This window comes from Erpetoichthys calabaricus, chromosome 9 (assembly GCF_900747795.2).
Source record: "Erpetoichthys calabaricus chromosome 9, fErpCal1.3, whole genome shotgun sequence".
In the NCBI taxonomy this organism is placed as follows: domain Eukaryota; kingdom Metazoa; phylum Chordata; class Cladistia; order Polypteriformes; family Polypteridae; genus Erpetoichthys; species Erpetoichthys calabaricus.
The window spans coordinates 89,815,808-89,838,961 of record NC_041402.2 but is presented as its reverse complement, the minus strand read 5'-3'; the positions used below and the strand labels follow the sequence as shown (position 1 = coordinate 89,838,961).

Sequence of the window (23,154 nt, the reverse complement as noted above, 5' to 3'; positions counted from 1 at the left end):
ATATCACAAGGGAACAGCTAATATCGTATGATTATGTATTTTTACCGATACACGTCTCCGTTCTGTTTAAAGAGGCAGTTCAGTCCGCCTCAAAAATTAATAACGCGTACATCTATGCGGTACTCGACACAGTTATGAAGACACACCTGTGGCTCGGTGCTGTATTTCTTCTCTTTTAGAGTCTAACGTCTTAGTGCATTTTTCGGTTACGTCTCCGTCAAACTGACTTAAAGCCTCGTGTGTATTAAAGTCCTCTTTAGTAGAAATTAGCTCCGAGTGTCGTTTCCCAGTGCCTTCGCGCTCGTCATCCATTATTCAGCCTTCATTCGTGTTAGCAGGACCCGAGGGTCAAATTAACTTGAGCATCGCCACTGGAAGTTATCGTGTCAGAGCAAGTTTCTTCCTTTCATACAGTCAGATCATGCTATGATTAAAAGCAGTATTCACTAATTTGCTTTCTTTCTTTCTTTGAGTAAATGATACCCGCTTACCTCTTTGAAGTACGTTGCTTGGTGGCAGCAGCGGCGGCGGCGTCGCCTGCGACTTCGGAAGCGCGCACTTGATGTGCCTGGGAGCGCGCTTCGGGGGCTCGGATCACAATGAGGCGCTTTCAGACGTGGCTGTGGGCGCAGAAAAACTCCGCTCGCTTCATTAGCTAGAGCTGGGCTACAGCGGGGGATGGGTGAACATCACAAAAATATATATCCTAAGGAGAAAGTAATCTTTCTGCAGACCGAAATCTGTCAAACACTGTGACATGTTATTACTTCAGGCACACACATCTTACTATTATTCAAACCGTTTCTGCCATAGGTGCCTTTTTTACTGGGTATCCTATATTTAAAAGTATTAGCCAGCTATTTTGCAATTTTTAATTAACAATAAAGTTGAGCTAACCACACACATCTTTTGGATGAAGAAAATACATAAACAACTGGCGAACATGTAATCTCTAAACTGATAGTGAACAGAATCAAATCCTTTGAAGTTGCAAGGCATGAAAGTTGACCAAATGACTATCAAGATAGTAATAATTATTTCTTTTGGTACTCTGCTTTCCTTAGGTCCTACCACTGGGAAATATTTAATCTTTCCTCAGTCTTTTTCCAAGTGCTGCAAGTCAATCAGTCTTAGAACAACTCATCCCCACTGTCAGCCATCAATGTTTCAAAATATAGTTTGTTAAAAAAGGATATTGATGGCAATAGGTCTTAGGCCCTACGCATCATATTTACTCCTTTTCATTCATAATTTGGTACCTAATAAGGAGGGTTTTTTTTCAGAAAGTCACCTTTAATTAACCTTAATAACAGCTGGTAAAGTTATATGTGTCCTTAAATTGTTTTGGCGATTTAAGACATACTAATATAGGGAATGATGGAATTTGGCAGAAACCAGCAGTCCGAGTCAGGTGTGGTATGTGGGGACACGAATAGTAAGGGATTCCAATGCAGGAAAAAGAAACTGGTGGCTCGTGTAGAAATATGAAATGATCTCTCAGGACATTAGAGCTTAGGTAATCCAATAGGTGACAGAGATTTCTGTCCCCCTCTTTAAACTGAGACAAAAAAACAATAAGGCCACAAAGGACTGACAATAAAGCACATGAACTCTTTATCAACAATGTATAGCACAGGGGCTTTAGCTTGGGAAACCTAGTTCACCTCAAGGTCAATTGGTTGGAAGCAAAAACTCTCCAACCTAGCCGTTGGGGGCAATGCACAGACACTAACTCAGAGGAGAATGACTGGTTTACTTTCAATAGGCAATGGGTATGAAAAGCTTCCTGAAAGTCCCAGACATTTAAGGGCTACAGAAGGTTTAGTGTTCCTGGAACATCAAGAGATACTAGAGGGAGTTCCAGCTTGGTGTCACTGTAGCCAAAAATACACACATAACCCCTGGGTTTACTGTATATAGTTGATGCTGAAGCTAAACTAAAGACAAGAAACAGGTCCCAGAGTGCTGGCAGAAGTCAAAGGCACCTCCTGAAAATGCAGGGCAGAAAGTGGGTCCAAGCCAACAGTGTCTTGTACAATTCTGTATTTATACTTTACTAGCCATGCTTCCTGTCAAAGACAGGTAATAGAATAATTTAAAAATATTTGCTATCTCTTGCCCTATGTGTACCTTGCACACCTCTTCTTGGTATCCTCATGTGTCTAAAACTTCCTCTCTTTAGGGCATTCCCTTAAAGCCTGATTCTCAGACTCTCATTATTTTCAAGGTGCCTTTTTTATACTTCCTGTCTGTGAAGGTGACTCTCTCAGCATGCCTCCTATGCCCTTTCTACTCCTCGTATGTCTCACACTCGCAGCTCCTCTTTCAATCGCATTAGGAAAGCCAAACTGACCAATCACACCAAAAATAAACTAATCAATCAGATTGCTCTGAGGGACTGGAGAGAGGGAGAGAGACACACACAGACCCTAGTGTTTTATTATATAGTAGATTTTTTCTTGAGTATAAATTTTTTTAGTAACTTTTTTTCCCTCTGGTTTTTAGATGTGTAGAATTAGGTTTATATTTATTGTTTTTACCTTTTTCAATTAGTTTATTTTATCATCGTTTTTGTTTTATACTTATGCATCATTCTTCTACGTGAATCACATGACTGTGATTGGTGCTGTTACACCTTCAGTGACTTTCTGATGTAAATATAGCAGCACAAGGCAGGCTTGGTAACCCTCAGGGCATAAAACTTTGTTAAAGGCAATTCTTAGCATCAGTTAGTGTTTCTGACCTTAAATAATTTAAAATCAGGTGCCATTTCAGTTTCAGTCTTCCTTTCACCCCTGAATCCCAATTTTGTCTCCTGTCCTTTAAAACAACAAGACACCCTACTTCTGAAACCGGTTTAGATGGTGACCTTCGCTTTGACTATTTTTTCTTCATGCCTCTGTGATTTACATCGCCCAGTCACTTTCTTCTTTACTGTTCACAGTAATGTATTGGTGTTTTTGTTGTGCCCATTACAAAAAAGAAATTGGACCATGATATTATTGTAAAAGTTAGGGCTGGCAAAGGATCAGTTGTGTTCCTCCAACCCATCATATGGCAGCACAAAGTTCTAGAGTGGTATCGTATTTCTCCTTTCTCTCAGGATGCCATAGAGCTGGGCTGATGTTGTGACCTTTTAAAGGTAATGGCATGGGCAGTGGATTAGGGCCACCCTGAGCTACTAGAGAGAGTCTACTTTGATGGCGATGTTGGAGAAGTATGAATACTCTGCCCCGAAAGTGACACATTGATAGGGTTTAAAGCCAGCACACAGTAAAGAGAAATTTGAATCTTGATGTGGAAGGTGAGTTGGGACAGACAGATGGATAAATAGTCAGTATCCTTTTCTCTTCACTCCATAAACCTCAGACTATAAATATAACACCAGGTCATACCACTTGCAGAAATTATCACATGATTCTGCACTTATGGGGTTTATTGATAAGGAGGATAAGACAGAGTACATGAGTCAGGTGAAGAACTTTGTTTCTTGGTGTAAAGAGAATTGTCTGCCCCTTAACATCAGCAAAACCAAGGAACTTGTTATTGATTTTCACTACACCGTAACAGTATATGTAACACAGCCACACAAAAAAGAGGATTCTGCGCTGCAGCACAGATTCAAACGGAAGAGGCTACGGAGGCCCCACAGGTCCACAAAGATGGTACGGAAGGCGCGGGAAAGTACGAAAGGCAAAGGCGCCTACACAGCATAGTGAAACCCGACATAGTACGGAAGGCGCAGGCGTCACCGCCATATTGTGAGTGGCACTACTGCGGAGTGAAGGCGCAGGCGTCAGCGCCATATTGTGAGTGGCACTACTGCAGAGTGAAGTTAGGAATAGTGTGCTGCTTGGGATTGTACAACCCGCTGAACGCTTTACACCACATTCAAACACAATGCAGCTCAAGGATACAAACGCGTGCCCACCTGGATAAGATCAATGAACGCAGGCGCCTACAACGCGCGTCTGAAACTGCGGAAGCACAGCAGGCACGGGTGCAAAATGAACGAGCTTGACTGACGGATATACAAACACGAGCCCGCCTGGATAAAATCAATGAACGTAGGCGCCTACAACGCGCGTCTGAAATGCCGTGGGCAAAGCAGGCACGGCTCCAAAACGAACGAGCTCGACTAATGTATTTCAGGATACCCAACGCCGGGGGTAGGCGAGCGAAGCGAGCAGGGGGCGGAGCCCCCTTGTTTTATATAAACTTATATAAAATATAAAATACTTGTTATAACTATATATAAACTTGTATTTGTTTTTAAATCCTTTAATGGTTGTGCCCCATTTTATTTGTCGGAACTGCTGCACCCTTATGTACCGTCTCGCTCTCTCAGGTCAGCAGACCAGATGCTTTTACGCGTTCCCAAGTCACGATGCAAACTCCAAGGTGATCGGGCTTTTTCAGTTGCAGCCCCAAAACTCTGGAACGATTTGCCGTTGCACGTTAGGCAGGCTCCTTCACTAGCTGTCTTTAAATCTTATTTAAAAACATACTTTTACTCTCTGGCTTATAACCCAGTATGATATGTTGGCTATCTGTATACTTATTATTATGAATCTCTTCAGCTCTTATGTGTTTTATGTGTTTCTGTTTCATTTACCCTTTGGTTATTGTGTGTCTGATATGTTGGGATTTTATTGTACAGCACTTTGGTCAGACTTGATGTTGTTTTTAAAGTGCTTTATGAATGAATAAATAAATAAATAAAATAAGCCGTTATGTCTGGTTACTATTCAGGGAGTGGATGTAACTGCAACTACTTGGGGGTCCACATGAATGACAGGTTGGACTGATCTTGGAACACAGATTTACTATATTGGAATAGGCATAGCAGGCTCTTCTTTCTTAGGCGATTGTGTTTAATGTGTGAAGTAACATACTTTACGTATTCTACAACTCTGTGATGGCAAGTGTGATTTTCTATGCTGTGGTGTGCGAGGTTGGTACCATCACTTCAAGAGAGGTCCACCATATCAACAAGTGCACTAAAAAGGCAAGCTCAGTTATGGGGCTCACTTCAGACTACTGGAGGTAGTAGCAAAGGAGTGAATTGAAACAAAACTGAGGGCCATTATGAACAATGCCGCATATCTTCTCCATGACAACTAACACTGAGTACTTTCAGCCAATGTATTATTGAGCAGTGGTGTATCAAGAAATGCTACTGAAGCTCCTTTACAACAATGGCAATACGCTTGCATGATGCTCCACTATGACTGGGATTACCAAGTCAGATGCTTTCATTTTAAATTTTCTACCTTTTTAGTCATTCTGGTGCAAGCTCAGCCCACAGTGTGTGTGTGTATTTATGTATCTATTTATTTATTAGATAATTTAATGAGCTTATGTAAAACAATACATTTCCCCAGAGGACAAATAAAGTTCTGTCTATCATATTGATCTTAGATAGAGGAGGAATAGAAGCGAGAGAGGGGTGCACTTTGGGGAACTTTGACATGGATGTGCGCGTGATTAACCTCATTTGGTAGACGGGGATCATTACAATAAAACATCTTGAAAGAAATAGGGGACACAATTTGAGTTTAAGCACAAAAAGACCAGACACAGATGTGGTCAAGTAAACAAACAGGGTTAAGTATCCAAGAAAATAATAATACTAGAGTCAGTGCCAAATTCAAATCAAGAGCAGAGCTAAAAATCTTTGCCATAGGTCAGAATAACAAACTGGAAAACAGATGGAAAATACAAATTGCCCAAATTTGAATCTTAACCAAATCTCAATAAGTTTATAAATTTATAATTTAAAGATAAAGAAGGCGCCGACTGTTGAGGCAAACCGTCAGCCACTCTGGCTTTTGTGTTTCTTGTTACTCCTGCTTTTTTCTCGGCTTACTTACTCCTGTGATGCTCTTCCTGACTCGATCATTCGTTATGATCGCTTCACCCTTCTGGCTCTTCGAACGAGTGCGGGGGTTTCTCGACATTTGACTCCGGAGTTCAGTCAAACCTTTGGCCGACTGTTTGAGGAAGTCCCGGCCTTCCTCATCACTGTCCACGGCTTGGCCGGTCGCCGATGGAAACGCCGCCGCCGTGGGAAGCGTGGAGGCACCAGGGCTCGGCTCCGAGCCTCCCGGATCCTCTCTAGAAACAACTATCCTGGCTCCCAACATGAGTCAATGCTCCCGAAATGCCTCTTGCCCTCGGATGCTCCGGTACACTTCCCTGCCTCGCTCCGTCACCGCCGCCGGGGAGTGAACTTTAACAACCTACGCCGCATCACGACAATGTCAGCCGCCACGGCTGGTGCGTCTTTGTTAACGTCGTCCCAGCCGGTTCGTTTTGCGCTGATAAATGCCAGATCGGTCGTGAACAAAACTTTCATCCTGAAAGACTTTTTTCTTTCCAATGGCCTGGATTTTTTATGTACTGCTGAAACCTGGATTTTACCGGGCGAGACGCTCTCACTCACTGAAGTTTTGCCCCCGGGATGTTCCTTTATCAACACGCCGAGAGCGCAGCGCCGCGGCGGGGGCTTATTGACCTTATTTAAATCTGATTTTATCTGCAAACGCCCTTCCCTTCCGCTTTCATTTTCCCCTTTAACTTTTGAGCTCAGTATGTTTGAACTTGTCTGTTCTCCACCGCTGCTGTGCACACTCATCTATCGCCCCCCAAAATATAATAAGGACTTTTTAGACGAATTTGCAGCTTTTTTGGCTGATATTACCTGCAGATATGATCGCTTCCTTTGTTTGGGTGATTTTAATATCCATGTTTGCTGTCCCGTTAAACCTCTAGCAAAAGACTTTCTGGACATTATTGACTCCTTTGGTCTTTCTCAACTAGTCAATGGACCAACACATGGACAGGCTCACACACTGGACCTGGTTCTTTCTCGCGGTCTCAGAATCAGTGACTTGGACATTCTGCCTCCCAGTTTTTCTGATCACTCGTCTGTTCTGTTTAATTTGGATTTGGTCTCTGCTGAGCATGGTAAATCCACCACTACCCGTCCCTTCCGTGTCATTTCCCCTTCTGCTGCTGAAGATTTTGCAGCTGCTTTTTCATCAATCTCCACATCATGTGAATCCACGGATGCTGATGTTTTATTGCAAACCTTCTATACTTCCTGCTGTTCTGTGATGGATGTTGTAGCCCCACTCAAACAGAGACAATCCAAAGTCAAGCATGACCCATGGCTAAATGAACAAACTCGCTCCATCAGGCAAAACTGTAGGCGGCTAGAACGTAAATGGAGGAAAGATGGTCTCACTGTTACCTTTGACTGCATGAGAGACATGTGGTCTCAATACCAGAGAGCAGTCAGAGGTGCAAGGAACCGTTTTTTTACTGACATCATCTCAAAAAATTCTGGCAATCAACGTGTCTTATACAAAACACTGAATGCTGTCCTCTCTCCAGCTGGAACTGTTTTCTCTTCTCCCTCCAATGCTCTTTGTAATCAGATCCTTACGTTTTTTCTGGATAAGGTCATGAACATTAGATCCCAGATCTCCATTTCTTCTTCTGGCTCTATTGATTTAGCCATTCCTGTACACGGCTCCCTCACTAGCTTTGAACCCATTTCGCTCCCCCATCTGGAAAAAATCGTCGCATCAATGAAGCCTTCAGGCTCTCCGGACGATGTGGTGCCGTCCAGACTGCTGAAAGATGTCTTTCCTGTGATTCGATATGATGTCTTAAAGATCATAACTAGTAGTCTATCTTCGGCTACAGTTTCTTGTGCTTTCAAACACGCAGTTGTACATCCAATCGTGAAAAAACCTGATCTTGACCCTGCCGTCTTCTCCAATCTTCGTCCAATTTCCAAACTACCTTTCCTGTCAAAATTACTCGAAAAAGTAGTTTATGAGCAATTAATTCACCACCTACAGGACCATCAGGTAATGGACCTTTTTCAGTCAGGCTTTAGGCCCCAACACAGCACAGAAACCGCACATTTACGTGTCCTAAATGATGTCCTTTTGGCATTGGACTCAGGACTCTACGTGATTATGGTTCTTCTCGATTTATCTGCTGCCTTCGACACAATCGACCACGACATCATGATCTCCCAACTCAAATCCTGGGTTGGTGTATCTGGCTTAGCCCTCGACTGGTTCAGGTCATATTTCTGCAACAGGACTCTTAGAGTCATGCTAGATGATTTTTCATCTGAATCAGTACCACTCCCATGTGGTGTCCCCCAGGGTTCCATTTTGGGGCCACTACTTTTTTCAATTTACATCCTGCCTTTAGGTGCAATTTTTAGAAAACATGCAATCTCGTATCACCTATATGCTGATGACTGCCAAATTTATTTCTCCCTCAAGTCAACTGACTCCACTAAACCTCTTCTCAACTGCTTATCTGACATTAAGGACTGGCTGGCTGTAAACTTCCTTCACCTGAACGATTCAAAAACCGAGGTCATTGTTTTTAGTCCCGACCGCAAACAGACCCTACCCCTTGACCTCGACTTTCTTCCCATTCCAGTAACTTCGTCTGTTTCCAATCTTGGAATCAAAATGGATATGGTCCTGAAAATGGATGCTCAAGTCAACAGCACAGTAAAATCCTGCTTTTTCCATCTCAGGCGAATTGCCAAACTCAAACCAATTCTGCCTTACCACCTCCTGGAATCAGTAATCCATGCATTCATTACGTCCCGGCTCGACTATTCTAATTCCTGCCTATATGGTATTAGTAAAGCCACTCTTTCGAGACTCCAATTGGTTCAAAATGCGGCTGCAAGACTTTTAACTGGAAGCAGCAGAAGCAAACACATTACACCGATTTTAAAAACCCTACACTGGCTGCCGGTTAGTTTCAGAATTGATTTTAAGATACTCCTCTTAACCTATAAGGCACTAAATGGTCTAGCCCCTGCCTACTTGAGTGTCTTGCTCCATCGTCACAATCCCCCTCATGTTCTTAGATCCGCAGATCAGCTGCTCCTAACCGTTCCCAAGGCACATTTTAAAGCTCGTGGTGAAAGGGCTTTTTCTGTCTGTGCACCCAAGCTCTGTAACTCCTTACCTTTAGTGGTTAGGCAGGCCGCTTCAGTCACCACATTCAAATCAAACCTAAAAACTCACTTCTTCACATTGGCTTTTAATTCTTAACCTGTCTTATTCCCACTTGCTTTTTGCTATTTCTCTGTTTTATTGGGTCCCCTGACCTGTTTTTTTTAGTGTCTCTGTTTTAATTCTCTCTTAATGTTTGTTTTTTTTTAATTTTTTGCTTTTAGTCTTGCTTGTTTTAACTGTACAGCGCTTCGGTCAGTTGTAATGCTGTGTTTTTAAGCACTTAACAAATAAAAATGGTATGGTATGGTATGGTACTCTGAACTAGGACATCATTCTTACTGTGCCATCATCTTAAAATACGAATTGCATGATAATGTCACACATCACAATGTTATTGGCTAGCAACAATCAAATGGCCATCATCTTGTGGAAGATATACAAATTCATTACACCTTTGGGGAAATAACAACAACTAAATGGAGATGCAATGACAGCACTATATGTTAAAAATAACCAGTAAGAATTATAAAACAGTGAAAAATTATCACCAATGAATAATAAAATGCCAAAACCTGAAAATCATGGCAATCAACACATGTACAGTCACACCCTGAGAAGCGGCAGGTTTGCCTTGTTAAATGTTTATTAAGCACATTTATTTTCTCACTTTGTTCATCCTTCCTGATATTTATTTTGTTAATAACTGTATTATTAGTGATAAATTTGGCCATTCTGGGAATGAAAGATTGCTAAAAGAACAACCCCATCTATTATGCTTTTATGTTCTTTTCAAAATGTATTATTAGCAAATTCACAACTTGGCAAGTTTCATGGTTACAAGTCAACCATTTCAAAAGCCAAGCTAATTATTCTCCATTAGAATGACAGCTGCATATATGTACAATAAATGAAGTTTGGCTATCACCCTTCTGTGGAAGGGCATCAGCTATTGAAATCTAAAGGAAGAACTAACAAAGTACAGGGAGTATGTTCACATTTGCAGAGGAGGCAAGGACGACTATGGGAGCCCAGATGTTCAATGAGGAAAGTGATTGATCAAGAACGACAAGTGGGACTGTGATAGATAGATAGATAGATAGATAGATAGATAGATAGATAGATAGATAGATTTATTAATCCCAAGGGGAAATTCACATACTCCAGCAGCAGCATACTGATAAAGAAAATATTAAATTAAAGAGTGATAACAATGCAGTTATAGAGACAGACAATAACTTTGAATAATGTTAACATTTACCCCCCCGGGTGGTATTGAAGAGTCACATGTGAATTTCCCCTTGGGATTAATAAAGTATCTATCTATCTATCTATCTATCTATCTATCTATCTATCCATCCATCCATCCATCCATCCATCCATCCATCCATCCGTCCATCCATCCATCCATCCATCCATCCATAGTGTGTGGGAGGAACGATCTCCTTAGTCTGTCAGTGGAGCAGGGAAGTGACAGCAGTCTGTCGCTGAAGCTGCTTCTCTGTCTGGAGATGATACTGTTTAGTGGATGCAGTGGATTCTCCATGATTGACAGAAGCCTGCTCAGCGCCCGTTGCTCTGCCACAGACGTCAAACTGTCCAGCTTCGTGCCTACAATAGAGCCTGCCTTCCTCACCAGTTTGTCCAGGCATGATGCGTCCCTCTTCTTTATGCTGCCTCCCAAGCACACCACCGCATAGAAGAGGGCGCTCGCCACAACCGTCTGATAGAACATCTGCAGCATCTTATTGCAGATGTTGAAGGACGCCAGCCTTCTAAGGAAGTCCTTTTTTACACAGAGCATCAATATTGGCAGTCCAGTCCAATTTATCATCCAGATGCACTCCCAGGTATTTATAGGTCTGCACCCTCTGCACACAGTCACCTTTGATGATCACGGGGTCCATGAGGGGCCTGGTCCTCCTAAAATCCACCACCAGCTCCTTGGTTTTGCTGGTGTTCAGGTGTAGGTGGTTTGAGTCGCACCATTTGTCCTTGATTAGGTTCCTATACTCCTCCTCCTGCCCACTCCTGATGCAGCCCACGACAGCAGTGTTGTCAGCGAACTTTTGCATGTGGCAGGACTCCGAGTTGTATTGGAAGTCCGATGTATATAGGCTGAACAGGACCGGAGAAAGTACAGTCCACTGCGGCACTCCTGTGTTGCTGACCACAATGTCAGACCTGCAGTTCCCAAGACGCACATACTGAGGTCTGTCTTTAAGATAGTCCACGATCCATGCCACCAGGTATGAATCCACTCCCATCTCTGTCAGCTTGTCCCTAAGGAACAGAGGTTGGATGGTGCTGAAGGCGCTCGAGAAGTCCAGAAACATAATTCTTACAGCACCACTGCCTCTGTCCAAGTGGGAGAGGGATCGGTGTAGCATGTAGATGATGGCATCCTCCGCTCCCACCTTCTCCTGGTATGCGAACTGCAGAGGGTGGAGGGCATGATGGACCTGTGGCTTCAGGTGGTGAAGCAGCAGCCGCTCCATGGTCTTCATCACATGCGACATCAGAGCGACAGGCCGGAAGTCATTCAGCTCACTAGGATGTGATACCTTTGGGACTGGGGTGATGCAAGATGTTTTCCAAAGCCTCGGGACTCTCCCCTGTTCCAGGCTCAGGTTGAAGATGCGCTGTAGAGGACTCCCCAGCTCCAATGCACAGGTCTTCAGCAGTCGTGGCGATACTCCATCTGGACCCGCTGCTTTGCTGGCACAAAGTCTCCTCAGCTCTCTGCTTACCTGGGCTGCTGTAATTGTGGGTTGGGGTAAACTCTCTCCTATGCTGGTATCAGCAGAAGGATGGGTGGAGGGTGCAGTACTCCGAGGTGAGAGTGGGTTAGGGTGGTCAAACCTGTTAAAAAAGTTGTTCATCTGGTTTGCTCTCTCCACATCTCTCTCGATGGTGGCACCTCGCTTCGAGCTGCAGCCAGTGATGATCTTCATCCCATCCCACACTTCCTTCATGCTGTTATTCTGCAACTTCTGCTGAAGCTTTCTCCTGTACTGCTCCTTCGCCGTCCTGAGCTGGACTTGGAGTTCCTTCTGCACGCGCTTAAGCTCATGCTATTCACCACCTTTAAAAGCCCTTTTCTTCTGGTTCAAAAGGCCCTTGATGTCACTTGTAATCCATGTCTTGTTGTTAACATAGCGGCATACTGTTCTTACTGGAACTACAATGTCTATACAGAAGTTCATGTAGTCAGTAGTGCAGTCAACAACCTCCTCAATGTTCTCACTATAAGATCCCTGCAGGATATCCCAGTCCGTAGTTCCAAAGCACTCTCTCAGAGCCTGCTCTGCCTCAGGGAACCACTTCCTGAATGAGCGTGTGGTTGTAGCTAGCTCCCTCACTCTTGGTTTGTAGTGAGGCTGAAGCAGAACCAGGTTATGATCTGCTTTCCCAAGCGCAGGCAGCGGGGTGGCGCTGAATGCGTCTTTAACATTTGCATACAGTAGATCAATAGTCCTATTTCCCCGGGTGTTACAATCCACATACTGGGAGAAGGCAGGTAATGTTTTGTCCAGCGTTACATGGTTGAAGTCTCCAGCGATTAGACAAGTGCCTCAGGGTGCTGCGTTTGTAGTTTAGCAACTGCGGAATGGATGATGTCACCTGTTATCTCCACGTCCGCCTGAGGAGGGATGTAAACAATAAAAACAATGACGTGTCCAAACTCTCTGGGCAAGTAATAGGGATACAGACTTACGGCCAACAGTTCAATGTCCCTGCAGCAAGTGGAGATTTTAAAGTTAACATGTCAGAGTTGCACCATCTTTTATTGGCACAGAGTGCAAGTCCACCTCCTTTCTGCTTTCCGCAGGTATTTACGTCTCTGTCCGCTCTAACTGTGCTAAACCCGGGTAGCTCCACGTTAGCATCTGGGATGTTAGTTGTTAGCCACGTTTCACTAAAACACAACATTCTCTGTAGGTCCTGGCATTTTTCACCAGTGCAGCCAGTTCATCGATTTTATTTGGTAGTGAGTTCACATTTCCCAGGATCACAGAAGGCACAGAAGGCTTGTAGCGCCACTTTCTCGCTAAATGCTTGGCTTTTATCTTAGCACCCGCTCTGCTGCCACGATACAGTCTTCTTACCTCATCAGGTAAATAGGGAACCACACCGGCGCGGGCATTTGTTCTCAGTGCTTGAAGTTGACTACTTGAATAGACGAGTCTCGGCATGTAAAAATCCATGTCCAAGTAGTAAAAAGTGTCTAGGGAACGAGTCCACATAAAAGAAAGTGGTAGGAGTTAACAGTGAAATAGAGAAAAAAGTAGAAAAATAAAGTCATACACGAGCTGCTGGAATAGCTGCCACTCGTGGCGGCGCCTGACTCAGTGTTATCAGTTGAACAGGGTATTCTGGATGTGTTCCTTCACTTACCTGGGTGACTCAGTGTTATCAGTTGAACAGGGTATTCTGGATGTGTTCCTTCACTTACCAAAGAGCTTACAGAGAAGCACTAACTTCTGCCAAGAACACCCATTACGGCAGAATAATAGAAAGTGGCCACGATAACCCAAGGGTTCTGTTCTCTGTAGTTAATAAACTACTCGAACCCGCATCTGGCCCAACTACCTCTTCTACTGAAGTCTGTGAGGAATTCCTCCACTTTTTCCGTAACAAAATTAATGATCTAAATAATTCAACTAACATAAATACATCATCTGTTTATATCTCTCCCTGTTTTCCCACTCCATCCAGCTCCTTCTCTAAGTTCTCACTAGTCACATCTGCGTCTGTTAATAACCTGCTTTGTAAGATGAGGCCGACTACTTGTGTACTGGACCCCATCCCCACCACACTACTTAAATCCTGCCTTCATGCCATAATCCCGACTGTTACAACAATAATAAACTCATCCCTTGACACTGGCTCTGTGCCGCTCACTTTTAAAATTGCTTCTGTAACCCCAATGTTAAAAAAGTCTGGTCTTGATGCTGACAATCTTAACAATTTCTGGCCTATTTCCCACTTACCTTTCCTGTCAAAAGTTCTTGAGCGTGTTGTAGCTTCCCAACTCACAAATTACCTAACCTCTAATAATTTGATGGAACCCTTTCAGTCTGGTTTCAGGGTGCGGCACAGCTGTGAAACTGCTCTGCTACAGGTAACCAATGATTTGCTTATGGCAGCAGACTCTGGACAAACCAGCATATTAATTCTGTTAGACCTCAGTGCAGCATTTGACACTGTCAGACATGACATCCTACTGTCCAGAATGGAGAACATGCTGGGTATCTCTGGCACTGCCCTCCAGTGGCTCAAATCCTATCTGACTGATAGGCAAGAGTTTGTTAGTCTTGGCAAGAGCAGATCCAGCTCAGCGCCAGTCACACAAGGAGTCCCTCAAGGCTCTGTCCTCGGTCCTCTGCTTTTCTGTATTTACATGCTTCCCCTTGGCCATATTATCCGTAGGTATGGACTGGGTTATCATTTTTATGCAGAGGATACTCAACTCTATTTCAATGTTAAAAGTGGAACTTCATCAGAGCTTTCTCAGCTCACAACCTGCCTTAGTGAAATTAAAACCTGGATGGAGCAGAACTCTTTAAAATTAAATTGCAATAAAACTGAACTCCTGCAAATTGGGACTAAAATTCAACTTAATAAAATGAGCTCCTTCCCAGTCTATCTTGGCGGTGATCTCATCAGACCTGCCTCTACTGTAAAAAATCTTGGTGTCATTTTTGATTCCTCCCTCACTTATTCCACCCACATAAATCACATTAAGAAACTTTCTTACTTTCACCTCCATAACATATCCCGTGTTCGCTCCTTCCTCTCCTTTTCTAACGCTGAGAAACTTGTCCATGCTTTTATCACATCCCGCATCGATTATTGTAATTCCCTACTGGCAGGTGCCCCTTCTAATCTTATATCACAGCTACAGCTTATTCAAAACTCAGCTGCAAGAGTCCTTACTCGAACCAGCAGCAGCGAGCACATCACACCCATCCTGCTCCGTCTCCACTGGCTCCCTGTGTCTTACAGAATCGAATATAAAATCCTACTAATAACTTACAAAGCCTTACATAACCTCGCGCCAAACTACATCAGTGACCTTCTCCATCACTATGTGCCTGCCCGCCCACTAAGGTCCTCTGATTCTAGCAATCTTGTTGTGCCCCTCACTAATCTATACTCCATGGGTGACAGGGCCTTGAGCTGTATGGCGCCCAGACTCTGGAATGACCTACCAAAATTAATCAGGTCAGCTGACTCCATGAATTCTTTTAAAAAACAACTCAAAACTCATCTGTTCAGGAAGGCTTTTAGCTCTATTTGACTTTATTACCCTTCTCTCAGTTTACTTCTCTGTCAAGATGCTAATGTAACCTGTATGTGTGTGCTAGACCATCAATTATGTTGTCTGTTTCTTTTTTTTCAGAATTCACTGTCTTAATCTTCTTTATTTATTTTTCTGGTTTGTACAATGCTATATACTGTATACGCTGCCGTTCTTTATTATATTCTGTAAGTGCCTTGAGCATGGGAAAGGCGCTATATAAATAAAATGTATTATTATTATTATTATTACCTGGGCTAAAGTATTCTTTACAGCACCATTACCAATGCTGCTAAGGTATTCTAGTTCTCTAGGCACACATCTAGTAAGATGTTCAGTGGTCCTTTATCTAACATCATTCAAGGTTTACAGATGTTGCTTAATCATACAAGTGGTTATGCAGGGGTGCAAGTCGCACCTGGGTATGACAGGTCTCCCATGGTGTGATACATGGGGAGGTGGACCAGAGTGTGTGGAGCTGAGGATGACGGTGGGCTTGCACCTGCTTCCTATACACTGCAGACATTACTATGAATCTTGAATCTAAACAAATTGCCTTTCTATTTACTTTTTTCTTATAGAACCACCTTAGCTCCATGAGACACTTTGTACTTTGTAGAATCTCTGAGCAAATCTACATCTAGCCCCAATACTGATAATTTAGAAAAACATTATTCTAGGGGAGAGTAATCAGATTAAAATACCTAATTTACTCTTGGTTTTTAGTATCACCATCCTAAGAAGGCCATCTTTCTAAGTCACTCTGAATGACAACTACGGTATGACTGCTCACTGACAGCTTGGTTTTTATAGATCTCCTGCATACTGCAAGTAGGTGGCTAATTTCTGTTAAAGTTCATTTAGTTAAAATTAATTATGCACTTCTGCCTGCTCAGATGCACTTTCTACTGCACTTGCTCCTGCCTCTGGTGTCTTACACTGCTATTACAGAATGTTCAGCTCATTATCTATGAGAGGAAATAAGATTTTGAATTACTTCCATTATGCTATTAAATACTGCGGTGGGCTGGCACCCAGCCAGGGGGTTTGTTTCCTGCCTTGCACCCTGTGTTGGCTGGGATTGGCTCCAGCAGACCCTCGTGACCCTGTAGTTAGGATATAGCGGGTTGGATAATGGATGGATGGATGGATGCTATTAAATAAGTGATACACCCTATCCTCGTTATGGCTAACCATGGCTCAATTTCTTGACCGCCTATGTGTAAACAAAATTAAAAATAATGGTTCTTTTATGGTGCTTTATGGTGCTTTATTGAGCTGCTTGGTTCCTTTTAGAACCTTTGCATGACAAAGCACCATTCTACTCTGGGAACAGCTCTTTGGATTTGAAAATCTTCCTAATACGTAGAAAAAAACAGAAACTTTTAATGTATGATAGCCTGCAGGACATTAACAGATTAAGAAAACCTGGACTTTGCCTCTGTTTCGGTATGCAGTAGGAGTCCTTTTAAAATCATGACTTATTGGTATTTCACAAATCTCTTGCCATCTATTCATGGTTATTTATTGTATGGAGCCTGCTATGGATCAAAATAAATAGTGGTTCTTTCTGGAACCTTCATGTGGATGGGTCTTTTGGGAACCAAATATACCATGCCACACCCCTATGGCATCACTCTGAAAAACCACAGTTATTTTCATGAGTATACAGAAACAGAATTACACATTTGGTATGATGTGGTTAAGCAACATCTTTTGACACATGCAAAAATTATAATGAACAATTCCTCAATTGACCTCAATGAATGCTATTACAGAATTGCTCTCCCTTAAGTTTTGGTGATACCTGTAGTCCATTGATAAATTCAGAAAGTTGTGCTAATAAGGATAACAAAATACAAATGAAAGGTATTCAAATGAACAACTCGATAGTGTACAGTAGTGCTGCCAGAATGTCATAAAAGGGTGGGCCTAATGTTATTTTTGCTGTTAAAACTATGTTAATTAAAAAAACTGAAATCCAGTCATACCTGCAAAAGCAAGTTTTTTTTGGTTAATGCTAATTTAAATCCACTTACAAATGGTTAAAATACACGAACCGCCTACCTTTTGATGATACTTAGCATATACCACCCCATCGCAAGGTACAGACGCCCAAATAAATATCTGTTATAATTTTGTCCAGTATCATTTTACAGTAGAACAGTAAACGGATGGATTAACATTTTTTTGGCCTTTCCATGTAATTTGTGCATGAATCTACGCGTGATTCTCTCCTTAATCAACACCAAAATGCCATAATCGCGTTTTTCGACATACATCCTGTATTCCAACCACGTATTTCATCCCTTGTGCCAAAGCCGTCCGCTTTACCAGTTGCAACAGCAGTTTGAAACTTTAATACCGATTAAAATTAATGTCTCATAAACAAAAGAACAAATCCGTGACCTTGGCCGATCTTTCGATATTTGGCGGCTGAGTGGTTACAGACTTTTCAGCAGGCTTTGTAATCCTGTTGGTAGCAAGCCCATCGCTAACATTAGCAGAGATCGTGGTGGACTGCTCACTCACCATTGGGGGCTTCGTCGAATTTTTCGGTGTCATCGCCAGACTCTGGAACGTATTGTAGTCCTAGTCATTTCCTTCCGCGTGTAAAACCTAAAACAGTTGTTTGTCGAGGCATCGCGCTGACTGACCTTACAACAAGACCTGCCTACACACCCAAAAAATTCAGTAAGTTACCAGTTGTTCTCCTCTTGTTACCGTCAGCTGTTTTGAGTTGTTGTGATTGGTAAAATATGAAGTCTTTCTTATTTTCTAAATTCTGGAAAAAGCGGCATTGATATACAGTAGTTAAACGCTTACAGTGATAAACTAATGTCGATTTTGCCGTGTAGGTTCATAATTCATTGAAACTTTAGTCATGGAAGTTGAATTTTAAAATACAAGTATACAGCATCGCCTAATATTCAATTGTGATGAAACATTGAAAAAGCTAAGCTAGAAAACGGGGTAGCAAATGATACAAGTGGATGGACGCTCCCCAGCCCTACACCTTTCTAAATAAGTTTTGCACCACAAGCCCCCTATGGATGTCACCAGCTATTCCTCAGTCGACATTGACTTTCTTTCCTCTCTTTACTTTCTCACCTGTTGACCTTTGCTCAAGCTCTCCCAAACTCCAACCACATTTGCTCTCTGTCGTTGCAGGGCTGCCAAAAAAAAGCTCCCTTTAGTTGTCGTGACTTAACAACCATATATAATTTGAAGGGTGACAGGGCTGCAGCAGAAGGGAACATTTAATTGGTAAGCAAACTCCTAATAAAAAGATAAGACATAGGCAGCCTGAATGAAAGTGTGCAGTTTAAGGGTCAAAACAAAATTCAAAGTCAAAGAAGATTGAAAGTTGTTTCCTGAAATTCACTTGATCATCTGTGCTCAAAAACGTTTTTTTTTCTGGCAGGATCTGCAATTTAAAGCTTTTTTGTATTATTTTAATTTTATTTGCTTAATTTTAACGGCTATCTCAGAGTTTATACAGTACTGTATATGATTTCATCACCAGAATTATTTTTGTATGTTGCTTTAATGGTGCACTTTTCTGGGTATGTGTTGTGTGTGCTGGGGTGGCTATACTGTACATGTGTTATGTTACTTTGAATGTAGGCAGGAGGAACAGAACCTTTCAGGTTGGAGCAAAAGTTGTAATGTTTAAAACCATGACTTAACTTCCATTTATATGCCAAAATATCCTATTATGTTACAAGCAAAATGTACCTTGTTTGTAAATACTTTTTCATTTAGGCAAGAATTGCCTGAATATTTTCATAATTAGTTTAAGTGAAAAGTGTCAAAGACTCTGAGGCATTGAGGCCCTGTCCACACTAGTACATTTTTGTTTAAAAACACACATTTGTCTACATTTTCGACTGGTGTTTACAGCCCACAAAAACAAATACTTCTGAAAACGCTGTCAAGAGCCGGAGACATTTAAAAACACTGGCACAGCATTTCATTGTGGACAGGCGAAAACAAAATTTCTGACAACACTGACTCCATTGGCTTCTGGTTATTTTGTGCTTATAACATGGTTCTTAAATGATTGCATCCTGCTCATTACAACATCTCATTCCCTAATTAGTCACCCTTTACAGAAAAAAAAAAAAAAAATTCCAACTTTACAGGCATAGAAGAGTTGCTTTTCATGGTGCTTGTTGTGTTGCTTACCTGTATGCATCTAAATTTTGTTTTGTGAGATTTTAGAAATCATGGTCAGGTGACTACTCACACTGCACAATTGAGTCGCCAGTCCTATATATGCTTAAACTGCACAAGCACATTTGATCCAACTGACATGCTGCAATTGGGGTGTGACATCAGAAAATCTGCTTGTGAGACTGCTCACACTGAAAGACAGTCAAATGAAATTTCTGACATGACAGAAACTCTTCCGATCGTGAGACAGCTCAGTTATGAGAGGCAATCAGACATTGAAGTCACTTTGATACTGCAACTGAAAAAGTTAAAACTTAAATGAAAATGTAATAGTGTCAATATAGCCTGAAAGTCCAGCATTGTGTTCCTTGGCTGTGTATGGTTTTGCTAATAAGAACTATTACATCAAAGCACATACACAGTTTATTGTTTTACAAGTGTGTTTCACTACAGCCTCATACTTCTGGAGCAAGGTTGTGTAGGAAGCTTCGTTAAAGCTTCCCACATGTGATATAACACATGTAACTTACTTTTATGAGCTCCAAAACGTGAAGCCAGCCACAGAGAGAGGAAAATCTAGTTATATAAACCTCAAAATAAAAGGTAATTAATTTCTGTGGGATTAGAGTTGGATTTATGAGCTGCGGACAAAAGGTAAAATTGCTTTCGGGGTCAGGAGCACACCTAAGTATAGTTATATGAGGTCAGATAAATGGGCTGACTGAGAGGTAAGACCAGGAGCACTTAGAATCACTGCTGAGACTTCAAGCTCCTAAAAGATTAGCACCACCTGGACGTCGGCACACAAACTGAATGGGTTGTTGATCTTTGTCTAATTTACAGTACTACAGAAATATCCAGGTTGAATGATGTTAACTCTCACACTCAATTGCTTTTTTTATGGTACTAGGCATATTAATAACACTTAAAGATTAAAACTTATTAAGCCTGCTTTCTTGCTTCCACGTTTGCTCTCTTCTATTGCTGGGGGCTGGGAACCGAGTTTCTTTCTCAGCTAAGTCTATTGGGGTGAAAGAGTATGCTCCAAAAAGAGAAAGTAAAGTACAGTAAAGTCAAGAGGATCTACCCATAGAAGGTAGTGAACGGTAGTCCTGGGTACAACTGTGAACTATATATCCCAAAAGGATGGGACGTGTAAGAATAGTGACAGAGGTATGACATATAACTGGGGGTCTATAGGAAAAGAATCTGTATATTTGAAAAAAAGACTTTGCTTTAAAGAGTGGTTGCATCCAAGCCTTTTCGCAATAAAGCAGCTGGCCATCTTCTTTTGATAAGATATAAAAGACTAATTGCTGAATTCTAGGGTATATTATCTTAACAAAATAGTTAGCCTTTTCCTTTAAACAAACATCAAATTCTGAAACATGTACTGTAGTTTTCTTGTTATAGAAGGTGTTTGTAGTGATAACACACATAGAATATGTGCAGACACATCTCTAGCAATACCACCAGTTATTGCATGGTCTTGATGTCAATGGCACACAAGGACCAGAATGCACAATACGAATAAAAGATATACACTATTTTATCCTTTTAATGAATGTTGGCTGATTAATTTTAAATAATTTACGTATTAATTCATAGTGAAAAAATTCACAAAAAATAGATGTTCCAAGCCCCTTGTAATCTCTTTCCAATCAGAAAGAATTAGAATTAATTAAATACTAAGAAAGGGCAGAGTGGTGGCTCTGAAGCTAGGGACCTGTGCCAGTATGAATCCCATAAATGCCAGAAGTGACTCTACTCTGTTGGGCCCTTGAGAAAAGCCTTTAACCTGCAATTGCTTCATCCTGGGTATGTTGTTAATCTGCATCCAGTCCTGCAAGCAGGTCCTCCAACTTACAGGGAAAACTTTGGGGGTTGGTAGCAGGATTGGCACTCCAGCCACTGTAAAAAACTCACACTGTTCCAGTGTGGTGCTGAGGTGTCACCCGTTGCATTCGGGTCCCAATCCAGATGGTTCGTCGTGTGGTGGATGCAACAACACACTTTTTGCACATGCTCCCAACCTCTCTCTATTTAAGAAACAATGACTTTCACATCAGTTGTGACTACTGTATTTCATTTTGCTGTTATTGAATTAGATAGATAGATAGATAGATAGATAGATAGATAGATAGATAGATAGATAGATAGATAGATAGATAGATAGATAGATAGATAGATAGATAGATAGATAGATAGATAGATAGATAGATAGACAGACAGCACTTTATTTGTCCCCAGAGGAAAATTTGTTTTTTTACAGTTGCTCAGTAAATATAGAAATATTATTATATAAAGACAAACAACAAATATACCTCAGAAAGACAAGAAAGAAAGAAAACTAAAAATTACACCTATAGCCCAAGGTATACAGAGTGAAGAAGAAAAAAGACACTTGTAGTGCTTCAGTCTCACAACTAGATAGATAGATAGATAGATAGATAGATAGATAGATAGATAGATAGATAGATAGATAGATAGATAGATAGATAGATAGATAGATAGATAGATAGATAGATAGATACTTTATTAATCCCAAGGGGAAATTCACATACTCCAGCAGCAGCATACTGATACAAAAAACAATATTAAATTAAGGATTGATAATTATACAATAAATCCAAAATAAGTTACCAGGTATAAGGCAAACTGAAAACACAGATTGTGGGCACCAAGTGTTCTCTGCAGGTTGTCACCAGTTATCACTCACATTGACTTTTCTGTTATTCACTTGGTGTACATACTTTAATTTTGGTGTGAAAATAATAGGCCCATGTATGACGCTATCTCCTTGGTCCTACACATTTTTTTGTAGGATGATATGTAGTTATTTCAGTCTGGTAACTCCATTGCATCTGCACATTCTAAGCAGAGCATAAGGGATAAAAAAAGGCAACAATGCCTTACGTGTGTAGATTTTCAGTACCAGAACCCTTCACTCCTTTTGCCTGAACCCCACACTGCCCCCACTTTACAAACATAACTATAACAACCACATCATGAAATTTGGTGATGATGCCATAGTAATTGAGTTGATATTTAAATGTTAAATGTTGACAGAATCATTTAAATTACATTTATGAATGCGGAGGCAAAGCTGACAAAGAAGTGTAATAAAAACAACCTGATGATGATCAGAAAAAAAAATATTCATTGTGGTCTTCAGGAGACACGATCACCTTGCCCTTTTCAGTACCAATGATGCAACAGGGTAAACTGTCACCTGCTTCTGACATCTTGGTTTATAGATATTCATTGGCCCGTGCTGGACTTGCAACAATAAAGCCCTTTTGAAAATGACACTAGCACCAAAGGAAATCCAGAATGAATAGGAATTTATGCCTGAATATTTATCATTATATCACAGAAAATACATTTAGTGATGTTATCATCATGTGCTGTGGTAATACAATCAATCACACGGGACAGAAATGCCATTCTGGGAATTGTGACATCTTGCAGTAACACATTCAAAGCCCCGAAGAGTAGGGCTTAACACAGTTTCAAAACTTTCATGCTGTATATCCTGAATAGCTACAGAAGGCTGATTGTTATCCTTTAATATGGAATTATGTTAAAGTACAAATTGTTACGTGTTGTATGTTTTTATGTACCTTATTATTTATCATTTTTTATAATTACAAAGTTCAAACAAGTACAGTA

At 41.4% G+C, this 23,154-nt stretch overlaps 1 protein-coding gene across 7 annotated transcripts in view; it reads right to left on the bottom strand.

Moving 5' to 3' along the window:
• The window catches only part of chst6 (carbohydrate sulfotransferase 6), a 173,435-nt gene that overhangs the window by 106,930 nt on the left and 43,351 nt on the right, over window positions 1–23,154 (bottom strand). For 2 of the 7 annotated variants that reach the window (XR_007935855.1, XM_051932009.1), the window contains exon 2: window positions 492–666. The exons of 2 other annotated variants lie outside the window; for them this stretch is intronic. The gene's annotated coding sequence lies outside the window, so the exon portion shown is untranslated. Of the gene's footprint in view, window positions 1–491; window positions 667–17,838; window positions 17,935–23,154 lie in introns of those variants that run through there. 3 more of the 7 variants (XR_007935857.1, XM_028809871.1, XM_051932010.1) reach the window with 2 other exon arrangements.